Consider the following 13,010-nt stretch of genomic DNA (forward strand, 5'->3'; position numbering starts at 1 on the left):
ATAAATGGGAGAAGGAGGCTTCTCCTCATCAGAGGTTTCGATTAGCCAAGCCCTTTGGAATTTCCCCCACTCCCATGCCTGCAGAGTCCTCACTCCTCCCTTAGTGCCCATCCCTCCCTGGTTCCCCAGGGTCCTCAGGATGAAGTCCCTACTGCACAGCCCAGCTGCTATGTGACCCCAGTGGACCTGCAGTGGGAGGACAGGGACAGGGAGGGACTGTGAATCATAATAGAATCTCCAGGGCCTCTCACAGGTGCTCTGTGTTTCACCAGCATTTGTTGAACGAAGAAGTAAGCCCGGTGACCCCCATGTCCTACCTCTGCAACTGCTTTTGCTCCTATACCAGCCAGCCTAGATCCATGCTGACCCGCTGCTTCTGGTAACACATCGTCCTCTGTCCCGTCCCCTCACTTGCCTGGGGAAGTCACAGAAGGGCTGGGCGACCTCCGAGTTACGAACCCCCGGAGTCCCAGCTCAGCCATCGTCCAGCTGCGTGGCCTCCAGGAAGTGCACCTTGCCTCTTTGCATCGCAGTATATTTTCATCTCAAAGAGAGACAGTTTGCAAGCGAAGGCAGAGAGATTTAATAAACTATTTAATAAACTCCCTGGCAGAGACAGAAGAGAGTGTGCAGGGCAGGGCGTGAGGGGGAGAGAGGATGCTGCAATTACAGCCGCCAAGTGACGGGAGCTGTCAGCAGGGCTGCCTCGTAGAGAATGACATCTGGACCGCATTCCTCACGGCAGTGACATTGAGGGGGCCGGGGAAGGGTTGGGGCAGTTGCTGAGCCTGGGAAGGGGCCAGGGCCAGGGCTGCTGGGGGAAAGCAGGGCCCCGAGAGCTGCTGCCTGGCTCGCAAAGGAGGCTGTGAATGGAACTGAGTTGAAGAGGGGTGTGTCCTGTGCCGAGTGACTGAGACTTTCTCCATCTGCTTCTCATTAGCCAGCCCAGCCTGGGGAGCCTGACCTCTCCACGGAGAGGGGCACCTGCGGCCACTGCAAAGCACCCTGGGCAATGGGGGGCAGGGCCCGGCATTGACGCCGGTCCTCACGGCTGCTCACGGCTGCTGCTGTTTGTGGAGCAGCTGCTCTGGGCCACACGTGGTGGGCAGTGCTCTCACCTCCCTTGCAAACCTGCCCCGGCGGTATTGATTTTTATAGACGAGGGCCCTGACTCACAGCCCCATGCCCTTCCACCCCGCCATGCTCGCAGATCCTGTGTCTACCTCTGTCGAGACCTGGCCGGGTCACCATGGGTCCCCTGCCCTCTCGGGGGTGGACAGGAGGAGCCGTGAAGCGTCACTCCGTCTGTAGGCAGCCAGCACTGGGCAAAGCTCACCTTCCATTCCCTTCTCTCTCTGTGATTTGCTGTTTGGGGTCCTTGGCGAAGCCCCCGAGTAAATATTAATAATGTGCCTTTGTGTACATTGGCCGAGGAAGAGAATGAGTCATTTCCTGCTTCTCTCTCGGGCTCGGAACCTTGACAGAAAATATGTTGGCTCTTTGGGCAACCTTGATGGGCCTGGTGGATGGGGCTGGGGCCGCGCCAGGAAGTAGCTGCCCCTCTGGCTGCCTCGATGCCCGAAAGTCCATCATCCCAAAGCGGTGCCCCGACTTCCCTCTCAGCACAAAGAACACTGACACCAATAGGCCTAGGTTCAAGTACAGGCTCTGGCCACATCCCAACAGGTGGCTATAGCTAGTGTTTCCTTTGCCTTCCTGGCTCTCAGGGGAGGTTGGGGTCTGTGTCCTGGAAGCCTGGACGCTTCCACATGGCAGGCTCATTCCATCGCCCTATGTTGTCTGATTAGTCCTTAGCGCCAGTTTCTGCATGAAAAGAGATGGCGAAATGTGGAAGGAAAACATACATCAGACTGTAGGTTGCCGAGGGGACACAGAGCAGAGGAAGACAGGTGGAAATGACGGGCGGCCTTCGTGCACTAATTTGCCACTCGCCATTTGCAAAGCTGTTTGCACACCTGCTGTGTCATTTGGTCTTTATAAGGAGCCTGAAAACTACGGAGACCTGCCTCAGACGAGGAAACTGAGATTGCCCAGGGGCCTGCCAAAGGCCCTGTCTCTAGTGAAAGGAGCGAGAAGAGCTGAGCCCAGGACTAATCCAAATCTCATTCTCCCGCCCTCATGAGGCTACCAGGCCAGGGTCAAGTGAGGAGGGCCAGGGAGGACATCCTCAGGGAGGGAGGTTTTGAGTGGCTTTGGAAGAAGAGAAGGAACAGAAGTGGAATGGGGAGAGGAAAGGCCAGGTTTAAGACCCGGGGCGGGCAGGGTCTGCAGGTGCCGTCAGCTTATCAGTAAGAACAGTGGCTGCATTTACTTGAGCACCTACTACGTGCCTGGACTTTGCTAGCGCCTGGGATGTGACATCTCTTCTACTTCTCAGGTGGCCTGTGATGTGGGCACTGTCCCCGCTGGTCAGTGGTAGAGCTGGGATCAGGCCCAGGTCTACCTGTTTGCAGAACCCAAGGTCTCCACTGCCCCACCCCAGCCGGAGCTTCTGCCACCGACATCTCTCCCTGGCTGTGTCTCCGTGGCCAGCGATTCAACCTCTCTGAGCCTCCATGTCTTGGTCTGAAATAGGGATGACAATACCTGTGGGGCATGAGGGAGACATTTTTGATCATCGCAGTTCTCTGGGGAGAGTAACACGTCTGTCTGGCTCTGGACCAGAAGCTGACATTCTCATGGCACAGAAGCAGCTGGTGTGGAGGCATCTGGAGGGATGCAGGGAAGCTGCTCTGCACAAAACAAGGCCAGCTTCCTCCCGAGATGGGGAGCAGAGCAGGAGTGGGTGGCAATAAACAGACACATGGCTGAGGACGATCAGTTCAGGCAGCGACACGCACGGTGATGAAACCTGGACAGGGAGAGGGACCGAGTGCCTGGGCGTGGGGGCCCTGGGGAGGAACGCCTCACTTAGCATCAACCTCCAGGGACATGCTTTGCAGCTCTTCGCCTTCAAGACCTTCCCCACCCCACTGGGCCCAGTACTTGTGGCCAGAGTGATGGGTGGCCTCTTCTCCTGCCCCCCGCCAAGACAATGGTCCTATTAACTTGGGTCCTTGTTTGTGGTCATGGAATGCTACGGTCCAGTTCTCCCAGCCATTCTCTGAATGGCTTCTACTACTTTGAACAGATAAAAATGGACGTGGTGGAGACAGGGTGAAGAAAATCAATAAGTAATAAAAGTTAACACGAGAGCAAATGCATTATCTCAATCACAGGAGCCAAGAATGTGTCTGAGGAGTGAGGTGGACCAAGCCCAGGACACACCTGAGGGCCTGGGAGCCTGGGAGATGCAGCCTTGGGGGTGGGGGTGGGGAGGAGGCTCGCCCCTGCCCACTGGATCGGGGTCTCCTCAGAAGCTGGACTAGAGGTGGTGAGAGGGTGAGTGAGGGGAGAGATGGGGGGGGGGGGGAGGGTGGATTGGGAAGGGAATGAGGAGGGTAGTCAGGGTGGGGGGAGTGTGGCGGGGTATGGGGTGGGTGGGATCAGTTAGGAAGCTTTGTGTTAACTGAAGCCAGATGGGAGGGTTCCCCAGACCAAGGTGGGAAGAGAGAGGATGGAAAAGTCCCTGGAGAGACAAGAGAGTGATCACCCAGATGTGGAGGGTGACACAATGCAGATCACGGAGTAGGTCATCCCCTGGGGGATGAACCCAGGGCGAAGCCGTCCCCTCGATCCCCTTAACAACTGATCTCCAGCTCTGAGCGCCAGTGCTCCCATCCCACATTGTCCCTGGCTGTCACACCCCTCCCCCAAATCCATCACAGACCCAATCCATCACGGATCAGATGACCTGCCACGGCCCAGGACTGGCCACTCTGGGAGAATAACAACAGCTGACATGACCGGGCACTGGGCCATTCAGGCACTGGACTGAGCAGGTCATGTGCATGAGCTCATCTCCGGACCCCCCAGCCCTGTGGGGTAGGTGCCGTTGCCTTCCACCGTGCATGGACCAGGACACAGGCATAGAGGGGTAAGTCACCTGCCCAAGCTCACATGGCCCAACAGTTGTGCTCCAAGCCTCCCTCACTCCACAGCTTCTGAAAGGCCTTCCGTGTGGATCTAATCCTTTCCTTGTTTTGCAGAAGGGAAACTAAGGCCCAGAGAGGGCAGGCAACCCATGCATGGTCACACAGCATGGTACTCCCGATTTTTGCCCAGATTTTCTCCCCTTGCAGGCCACCCTGGCCACTGTCTCCTTGGCAGTAGGAGGGAGGAGACCCAGAGGCCAAAGGAAGCTATGCGCAGGGAGGCCCAGGCAGCTCTGGAGGGCACCGTGAAGATGGGCAGTGCCCACAGCAGCCGGCAAACCGCCCAGGGGCCCTGGACTCCCTCCTTCCTCCACTCACACACCACAGAGAAATGCATGCTTTGAAAATGAAAGCTGGCTTGAAGTAAACAGATGAGTAGTGGTTATTGCTAGCACTTTATTAATTAGGTGTTCTAAATACATTAAAACCTGGGCACTTAATTTAGATTTATAGGAATACTTTAGATTTATAAGCTGTTATTATGTGTTAAGTACAGAAAATGCCAGTGGGTTCTCATAGACAACACTCGCTGAGGCATAAAAGGAAAAACGTTCACGTCCATTGCCCTCGTGCGGAGCTTGAGCTGACGGGGCATTGAGGAGGTGGCACTCCCTGTCCCCTTCGCGAGCTCTCCTCTTGGGGATCACAGGGTCACCCATGCCATCCGCAGGCCCATATGGCGCCATGGCGGAGGCACACTTAGGGACCGAGACGCTGACTCCGAGGGAAGGGGGAGTGGGGCAAGGTGGGGGGCCAGGACGGGAGGCTGGAGCCCTGGCTGCTGCCCTCTGGGTGCTGCCTCCCTCTGACTCCGCCCCTCCGCTGGGGAGCCTCCCTCGCGTGGTCTGCAGCCACCACCTGGTCTGGGGAATGAAAGGTCAGAGCTCACTTCATGGCGGCCTGGAGCCCCAGCAGCTGGCCAGCCCGAGGGCTGGGGGTCCCTCCATGGATGCACCAGGCTGTTTGGTCAGGCTCTGGAGGGGAGCCCAGCACGGGGAGTCTCACTGCCTCCTGTCGCTGCGGGATGTGCCCGGGGCCCCACAGCTCATGTCTCTGGCCCTCAGGTGCCCCCTTGCCAAGCTGGAGCTAGGTCACGGGCCTCCCAGGCTGTCCTGAGGACACAACCAGATATGTAGCCTCCACCAGAACCATCATTTCTTGGGTCCAGTGCTGGTCATTCTCATACCTTTCTCCGAATCCTCCAAACAGGGTGGCGCTGCCACTGCTCCCTTTGCTGATGAGGAAAGCGCCCTCTGCCAGGTGGACAGCACACCCCAAGTCCATGGCTCAGGCAGCCAGGCCGGCACACTGCCAAGCCCACAGCCCTGCCTGTGCGCCGTCCGCAGCCCGCCCTGCGCAGACAAGGTGCCTGCTGTTAAGAGGCCGTGTTCTCAGCAGAGCGAGTGCAAGGGCTTTTGGACAAGCGTGGACCCTGGCAAGGCTCGGTCACGTGCAGCTTTTACGATGCCCCTTGCTCAGCCCTGAGCCTAGAGGGCTGAGCAAGTTGGCTGCATGTGTTGAAATATTGCTCCATGTTGCTTGATGGTCCCTCTGCGAGGGGACAGATTGTGCTGACATATTGTTGAGGGGTAAGGATGGAGGGAAGGGGAGGGAGGAAGGGAAGAGGGGGAGAAGGAAAGGAAGGAAGGGAGGGGGAGGGAGGAAGGAAGGGAGGGAGGGGGAGAGAGAGGGCGCAGACTTACCTGTAGGATGTGGTGAATACTGCGTCCAGCTGTTTTGTGTGGGACTAGAATGTCCAAAGGATTTTTGAAAACCAAGCTCCCCCAGCAGGGACGGGAGGACCAGGCAGGTGTGGCCACGGAGCGCAGGGCTCCCGCAGGGCACTGGGCACAGTGGGGCAGCAGGACTGATGTGTCTGTGTGGGCAGCGGGAAACACCTGTCCCTACAACCCGCTGCCCTCACCTCAGTGTGGTCGCGAAGCCCGAGGGGCCAGGTCTGCAGAGTAAATCAGCCCCGGCAGCGGCGGGAGCTGGGCGAAGGCCAGAGGTTGTCGCTCCCCTCTCCCATGAGGCTCCATGCTGGTGTCCAAGGGGCATGCGGACAGATCCTGCCAGCCGGCCCCAGGGCAGCTCCTGCCTGCCTTGTGGATGTGATGATGAGGGTCTTGGGAGCCTCTCTGCCCATCTCCTGCCCTTAGTCTGGAGTCACCTGACACCCCCTCCAACACCCGCTTCGTGCCTCCATCCCGTAAGCCTCTGCCTGGTCCCTGCGCTGAAGGGCTCACAGACCAGTGCAGGAGGCAGAGCAGCAGCACACGCGGACAGCGTGGTTCAGAGCATCCCCGCGTGGGACAATGCGGTTAATGTCTTATTACGCTGAGAAGAGCAGGTATTCTTTGCATCGGTGCCAGGCCCGCTTTGCAATTTTGCAGGCAGGCCAGTCTTGCCCCAGGAATGCTGTCTGCCCTCAATGGATGCTCTCCTGGTTCCACTCCTGCCAAGCCCAGCCATGGGCCCACGCAGGTGCTGCTTTCTCCACGTCTGGGCTGAGCATGGAGCAGCTGCTGGAGAAGCCCGCATCAGGGAGCACTGGCACCCCATTCCCCCCGCACCCCCTCCCCTGCTCACCTTCTCACCTTCCTGGGGTCAGCCCCCTTTCCCTCTAGGACTATCCTAGCTCTCTGTCCTCCTCAAGGTCAGCCTCCAGCCCTGGCCCTGCCCCTAGTTGCACGTCCCCTCAGCCCCATAAGGCACTCTCTCCCTTTTCCTCATCTAACCCCATAGAAGGCTGGTCCCCTACCTTCCACTCCATCCCACCTCCTTCCAGCTCTGCAGGGGCTCCTGACCCTCCCCTCTCTCTTCCCCTGTCTTCAGCTTCCTCAGCTCACTACCTAACGTCCCTGTGTAGAAGCTGCTCAAACCGTTCCCAGCCTTGGCCTTAACATAAACCCTTTTCTTTGTACCCGCTGGCCCCAGACCCACGGCCTTCTTGCCGCATCAGCAGCTGTTATGGAAAGGAATCATCTTGGCCCTTTTTCTGCTTCTGTCTTTCCTGTGCTCACTATTGGATAAGCCACCCCCCTGCCCCTTTCCACTGGCTGGTGCCTGCCCTTCTTCCAGACCCAGCTCCGCTGCCACCTCTCCGTGTCCCCAGGCCCACCCTGTGTGGTCCTGTGGTTGTCAGCTCCTGGAGCACTGACAGCCTCTGTCCTCAAATGTCCCCTCCCTGCCCTCTGCCTGTGCACTTTCTCCAGCACTGGCTGGCTCATATGTGGACGGGCACACAGGGGACTTAACACATCCCAGGAATGGCCCTTGCACTGTGGGGGCAGGAGGGTCGGTGGATTAAGGCCCTGGCCTCCCCAGGCACCAAGCGGACGGTCCTGAGGTGTCTCGGCTCCTCAGATGTCCCAGGGGAACTGGGCCCCAGCTGCCCAGAGCTAACCACTCCTCCACACTCCCTTTGTTGGCTCCTCTCCCTTCCCCGAGTCAGCCTTTACAGTCCTCACAACACTCCCTGGAATCACTCCCAAATGAACCACCCATGGACTTTTCTCGGGGTCTGCCTTGGGGGCATCCACTCTAGGATAGGTGCCCGCCCCACCTGACTGCCGAGGAGTTGGGTGCTCCCTCTTCTTGCTCTTCGATGCCCACTGGGCATTCCTGTGTCCTGTGTAAGACCTCGGGCATCTTGGTAAAGCCGGTTCTTTTTACCTCTGTATCCCCACCACCAAGCACAGTGCCCGGGAAAATAGATGGTTAGTAAATGTGTTTTGAGAGAGTGAGAAAAGGAATGATTGAGTGAATGGACAAGAAATAAGGCTCGACATTATCTAAGTCCTCTGGCCGGACTCCGAGGGCAAGTCGCACCAATGCACCGGCCCCTCGCATAGCCGGCCTTTACCAGCACGACTGCGGCATGGCCTGTCCGCCCGGAGCCCTTCCCTGGGGTCCCAGCCCTTCAGGACAGTCGATTCTGCACAGCCCAGAAAGCCCTCCTGTCAGGAGAGTCTGGAGCATTGAGCCCTCAGGGAGAAGACCAACTCCAGGTGAGCAAAAGTTAGAGAAGCACAGGGACATGCTGTTATAATTGGCGCAATTCCATGCTGCCTCCAAGGGGATGTCACTTTGGAGGAATGGGTTTGTCTCAGCTGGACCTCAGGCGTATCCAGAAGCACCCAGAAGAACCATTCATCAGCAGCCAACGAGAAGAGCACGATGGAATGATCATTTCTACAAATTAGTTTATTCGGCTCAAATGGATCCGCGGAGGTTTCCGGGAGGTTCAGTTAAATTTGTTGTTGCAGAATTGAAGTGGCTGCTTCCACGCCCAGCTTGGTCAAAATGCCCTTTTTCAGTCTTTTATTCCAAGGGGGATGGGATGCTGAGCATCTCCAAAATGCCCGGGGCACTCAGTGCAGCACTTTGTCCCACAAGCAATCATTTTACCACGAGGAAAAGGCTTGCAGGTGGGACGGGGTAACCCAAGTTTATTCTGCATGTTGGTGGTGGAGCTGGAATCGGAGTCTGAATCCAGTCACCTCCACCCCCAGCCCCTGATTTCTCTGAAAGGCCGGCTGGGTAGGAATCATGACGAATCCAAGAACACCCTGGACTGATTCACGGGGGTTTGCCTGACTATGAGTTAGAGACACTGGCCTAGAATCAGGGAACCTGGCTCCGCCTCTCACTGGCTGAGTGGCATCGGGCAGGTTTATTCTCCTCTCTGGGTCTTAGTTTCCTCACTTGTGAATTGATGGGATTGATGATCTCTAAGGGCATTTCCAGTTCAAAATAATCTGATACTCTGGCCTCAGTTTCCCCATCTTTCAGGTGGCCACAATGCTGTACCTCCTAGGATGCGGTGAGAATTAGGTGAGGTCCAGATAAGGCTCCTTGGCCCAGCTTTGTGAAAGCAACCTTGGAACAGTGTTAGCATCACACACATCTTTGGTAAGGTGCTGTTGAGTGCAGAGCTAGATCCACATATGAGCTGCTGGTTAAAGGAGAAACAAATGCGTCAACTCCCCTCCACTCCGGAAGTTCTAAAACCGGGAAGGGGCCTCGGGTGGGCTGTAGATCACTGGGGGGTGGGGTCTCTGAGGCCAGACCCCCTTCCTGTTTTCTCCTGTGAGTTGCACTCTCATATCTCAGGCTTCTAGTCCAAGGGCATTGGCAGTGCTGGGCTGAGAGCAAAGAGCGAGGTGGGGAGGGAAAGGGAGAAGAGGAGGGGGAGGATGGGGAAAGGAGTACAAAATGTCAAAAGTGTGGGCTCTGGCCCTAGCTGGTTTGGCTCAGTGGATAGAGCATCAGCCTGCAGACTGAGGGGGTTCCAGGTTTGATTCCAGTCAAGGGCACATGCCCGGGTTTCTTGATCCCCAGTTGGGTGTGTGCAGGAGGCAGCCTATCAGTGATTCTCTCTCATCATTGATGTTTTTCTCTCTCTCTCCCTCTCCCCTCCTCTCTGAAATCAATAAAATACATTTAAAAAAAGTGTGGGCTCTGGCTATGGAGACACCTGAGCTCAAAGGCTGGCTCCATCCCTCACTAGCTGAGTGAGAAGGGGAAGTTCCTCAGTTGTCACCCTCAGTTTTTACATCTGTTCATTGGGAATGAGAATGGCACCTCTCCCATGGGGATAGTGCTGACAAGGCCCTGAGCACCACACTTAGCCCAGTGTAAATTCTCAATACTCGGCCGTCAGCAGCAGCAGAGGCAAAGCAGGTGTGTCGCTGTAAATCTACAAAGTGATGTGTCTTCAGGGAGGGGCTTCACTGTCCTGCTGACCATGGGGATAGGAAGACAAACAAACTTCTCGGAGAGAAACAGACACATTTGCTCAAGTGGAGGGCGCTCGGGAGAGTCGCAGGGACCCAGGTCATACATGTGAGACAATGCGGTTAACTTTTTATTACACTAATAAGAGCAGGTATTCTTTGCATCTGCCCAACAGCAATTATATTAGTGTGAAGAACGGTTCTGAATTCATATGCTAGCAGTGATTATAATGATGATTATAATAAGAAGCTGAAGACAAATTTCATTCAATAGATCAATCAAGAAGAAATGTCAGCCATGATCAAAGGACTGTCACGTGCATTAGCAGTGGTTGTGGATGTTAGAGAGACACAGAGGGAGTGCCAGGGCACTATCCGTCCAGCCACCCTGGGCACTCACTGGGGTCAGCATTCGATATCAATGAGGCGCAGCAGGTGAAACAACATCCCTAAATCCCACAGAGGACAGGTGAGTGGAGCCTGGACTCTGACCCAGCCAGCTGAAGCTGAGGCTCTGGCTGCTCATCAAATTAGCCAACACCATGTCATTGGGCTGAGTCTTCCCAGGCCTCCCAGTCCCAGGAGGTTGAGACACAGCAGTCCAAGACTGAAGGGTGTAGATGGCTGGGATGAGGGGCCCTTGCTTTGCAGTCCTGATGGACTGGGCAGGGTGTGTCACTAGGGAATGTGACTACAAGGCCAGAAGGCTGAACATGGAAAAGCGTATTTCCATAGGGGTTGAAATATCCTCAGATCATGAGTGTCCTGGCTGGAAACGCCTTTAGGGATCATCTGGTGTAGCACTTTTATTTTAAAGGTGAGGAAACAGATACTGTAGGGAGTGACAGGGGGATGGGGTGAGCCAGTGGTTCCCTCCCCAGTTCTTTCTTCACAACAGACTGATAACTTTTTCGGCATGTTTGTAAGTATGCTGTGGTCTTGACAAAGTGCTGTCTTGATGCCGTGGGTTGGGTCAGGTGGATTTTTTGTGGCCTGGTGTTACCTAGGTGCCATTAGCTGAAAGTTACCAGGTCCTCATTTCTGATTCCCTCATGCTGCTCCCCTCACAGTGTCCAGAAAGGCAACTTCTGTCCGTGGTGCTGAAGTGGGGTCTGTCTAGCTGGAAAAAAGAGTGAGGGACTTAGAGTACCTCCCATCTCTGTTCTTCCTTTGAACTCTCTCCATCACCCCTACCTGTTCCAGCCTCACACGATATTGCCATTTGGGGCCTCTGGTTCATATAATGAGATGAGCCTCCTATTTCTGATTGGCTCTGGCCACTCACTGCCTCCTTCACCAGGAGCATCAGCGAGGGTTCCCAGGACAACCTGCTTAATGCTCTGCTCATTGCCATCAAAGCTTTTGCCATCCTCCACTTAGTTTTAACTCAGCATGGATCCAGTTCATTCCTTTGTAAACCGAGAGTGTGGGCTTTAATATTATATTTCCAGGGAAGGCAGAAATCAGAATTAATGCCCCAAAGGGTCTAGTAATGAGGGAAGGAAACCACATATACTGAATTATATGGCAGGTGATGTGGTAGATGGTGTTTACATGGTATTAGGCATGATTAAGCCCATTTCATAAATGAAGTAACAGACTCAGAGAAATTGGGTCACCTGCCTGAGAGCACATAGCTCTTATGTGCACCTACCCACTGCTTCCCTTCCCTAAAAAGCTGCCCCGGGATTTGGCTGTGGGAGACACACACCTGCTCTTTGGGGCTCAGTGACCCATACTGCCTTCCTCCATATGACCCAGGACCTCTGCAGTCAGAAAGAAGAGACCACCCCGACATGTGAATATCCTTTCCTGAAATTTGGGGACTGCTGAGCTGGGAAGATTTTTCTGGAAACTAAATCCTGCCCCAAGTCCAGCATCACCAAAACAGTCAAGGGAAATGGATAATAGAGATGATAGGTGCCCCCTCTGTCAGGTCTGAGGTTTAGTCCTAATTTGACTAGTTCTTGGCTGTCTGATTTCAGGCAAGTTACCAAACCTCTACAAACCTCCTTGAAAGAGGGTTGCAGAAGTGTAAATGCAGCACCAGCAAAGCTTAGCTCCCAAGCCACTTCAGAGACTTTCTCTTTCTCCTCCAGAAAAGGAGAAGTATCCAAATGCAGACCCCAGCCTCCTCCCAAGCCAACATAGACAGGTGAGAGGGTGCAGGTGGGGCCTCTTCTGGCTTCCAGGCAGGGTTAAGGGAGGGCTGACACATCAGCCAGACCTGCAGCACTGCCCTGAGCATCACACTCAGACCGGAAGTCGTGGGCACCAGTCAGGAGCAGGTGCTTACAGACAGACCTCCGTGCAGACAGTTCACCTGCACCGTGAAATTGCCTGAGTTCACACACTCACACTTGGTGGCATTTCATGTTGCAGATGAGTACGATGTGAAGAGACACATCTTCCAGGAATTTATGAAACGTATAGAGTCATCGTCCTCTGTGGCTCTTTCCCAAGACAGAAGAGTGAACAAGAGGTATTGTCATTTAAAGAAAAGAAAGAAGAAAAGGCAATCGCTTGTTTGGTGGAAACTGCTTTTTATATACTGTGTCTTAAAAGGATTGGATGCACTTCCCCAAATTGTCAGCAGCAAGCCCCTGGCGGGTGAGGAGCGGCTGGGGGAGGGTGTGTGCTGCTTGAGCTGCCCAGAGGCACAAAGCGGGACCATGGCTATGCTCCTGTCATTAAGGGAGAAAGAAAACTGTCTTCTATGACTATTGGGGTGAATCGTCAACTTTCATGTGCACAGAGAATCCATTTCTGCAGGCTGAGCCCAGACTTGTCCTATCAATGCTGGGCAGAGATGAGACAGCAGAGGACAGGAGAGGGTCGGCCCCACGTGGGCTCCTGGAAGGACACTGGAGCTAATGCCAGTGTGGGGATAACAGCCCTCCTGTGGGCCCAGGGCATCCCTGTCTAAGAGGCCATGCAGAGCCCCATCTCGGTTGACACCTGCTGCCTCTGACCCAGCGCCTCTCCTGTGCCAGCCCCTGTGCCAGGCTCTCTGTGAGGATTATCCACTGGGTCCTCACCTGGACTTGGAGGGAGGGGCTGTTATCCCCATTTTGCAGATGAGGAAACCAAGGCTCAGAAAAGAGGAGGGGCTGGCCCAGGGTCACCCTGCAGAGAGCAGTGGAGCCGGACAGGAGCCCAGGGGTGTGTCTGAGGAGGGGAGGGTTGAATGTGGAGGCAATGAGGGTGCACAGAGGAA

Source organism: Plecotus auritus (assembly GCF_963455305.1).
Source record: "Plecotus auritus genome assembly, chromosome: 2".
In the NCBI taxonomy this organism is placed as follows: domain Eukaryota; kingdom Metazoa; phylum Chordata; class Mammalia; order Chiroptera; family Vespertilionidae; genus Plecotus; species Plecotus auritus.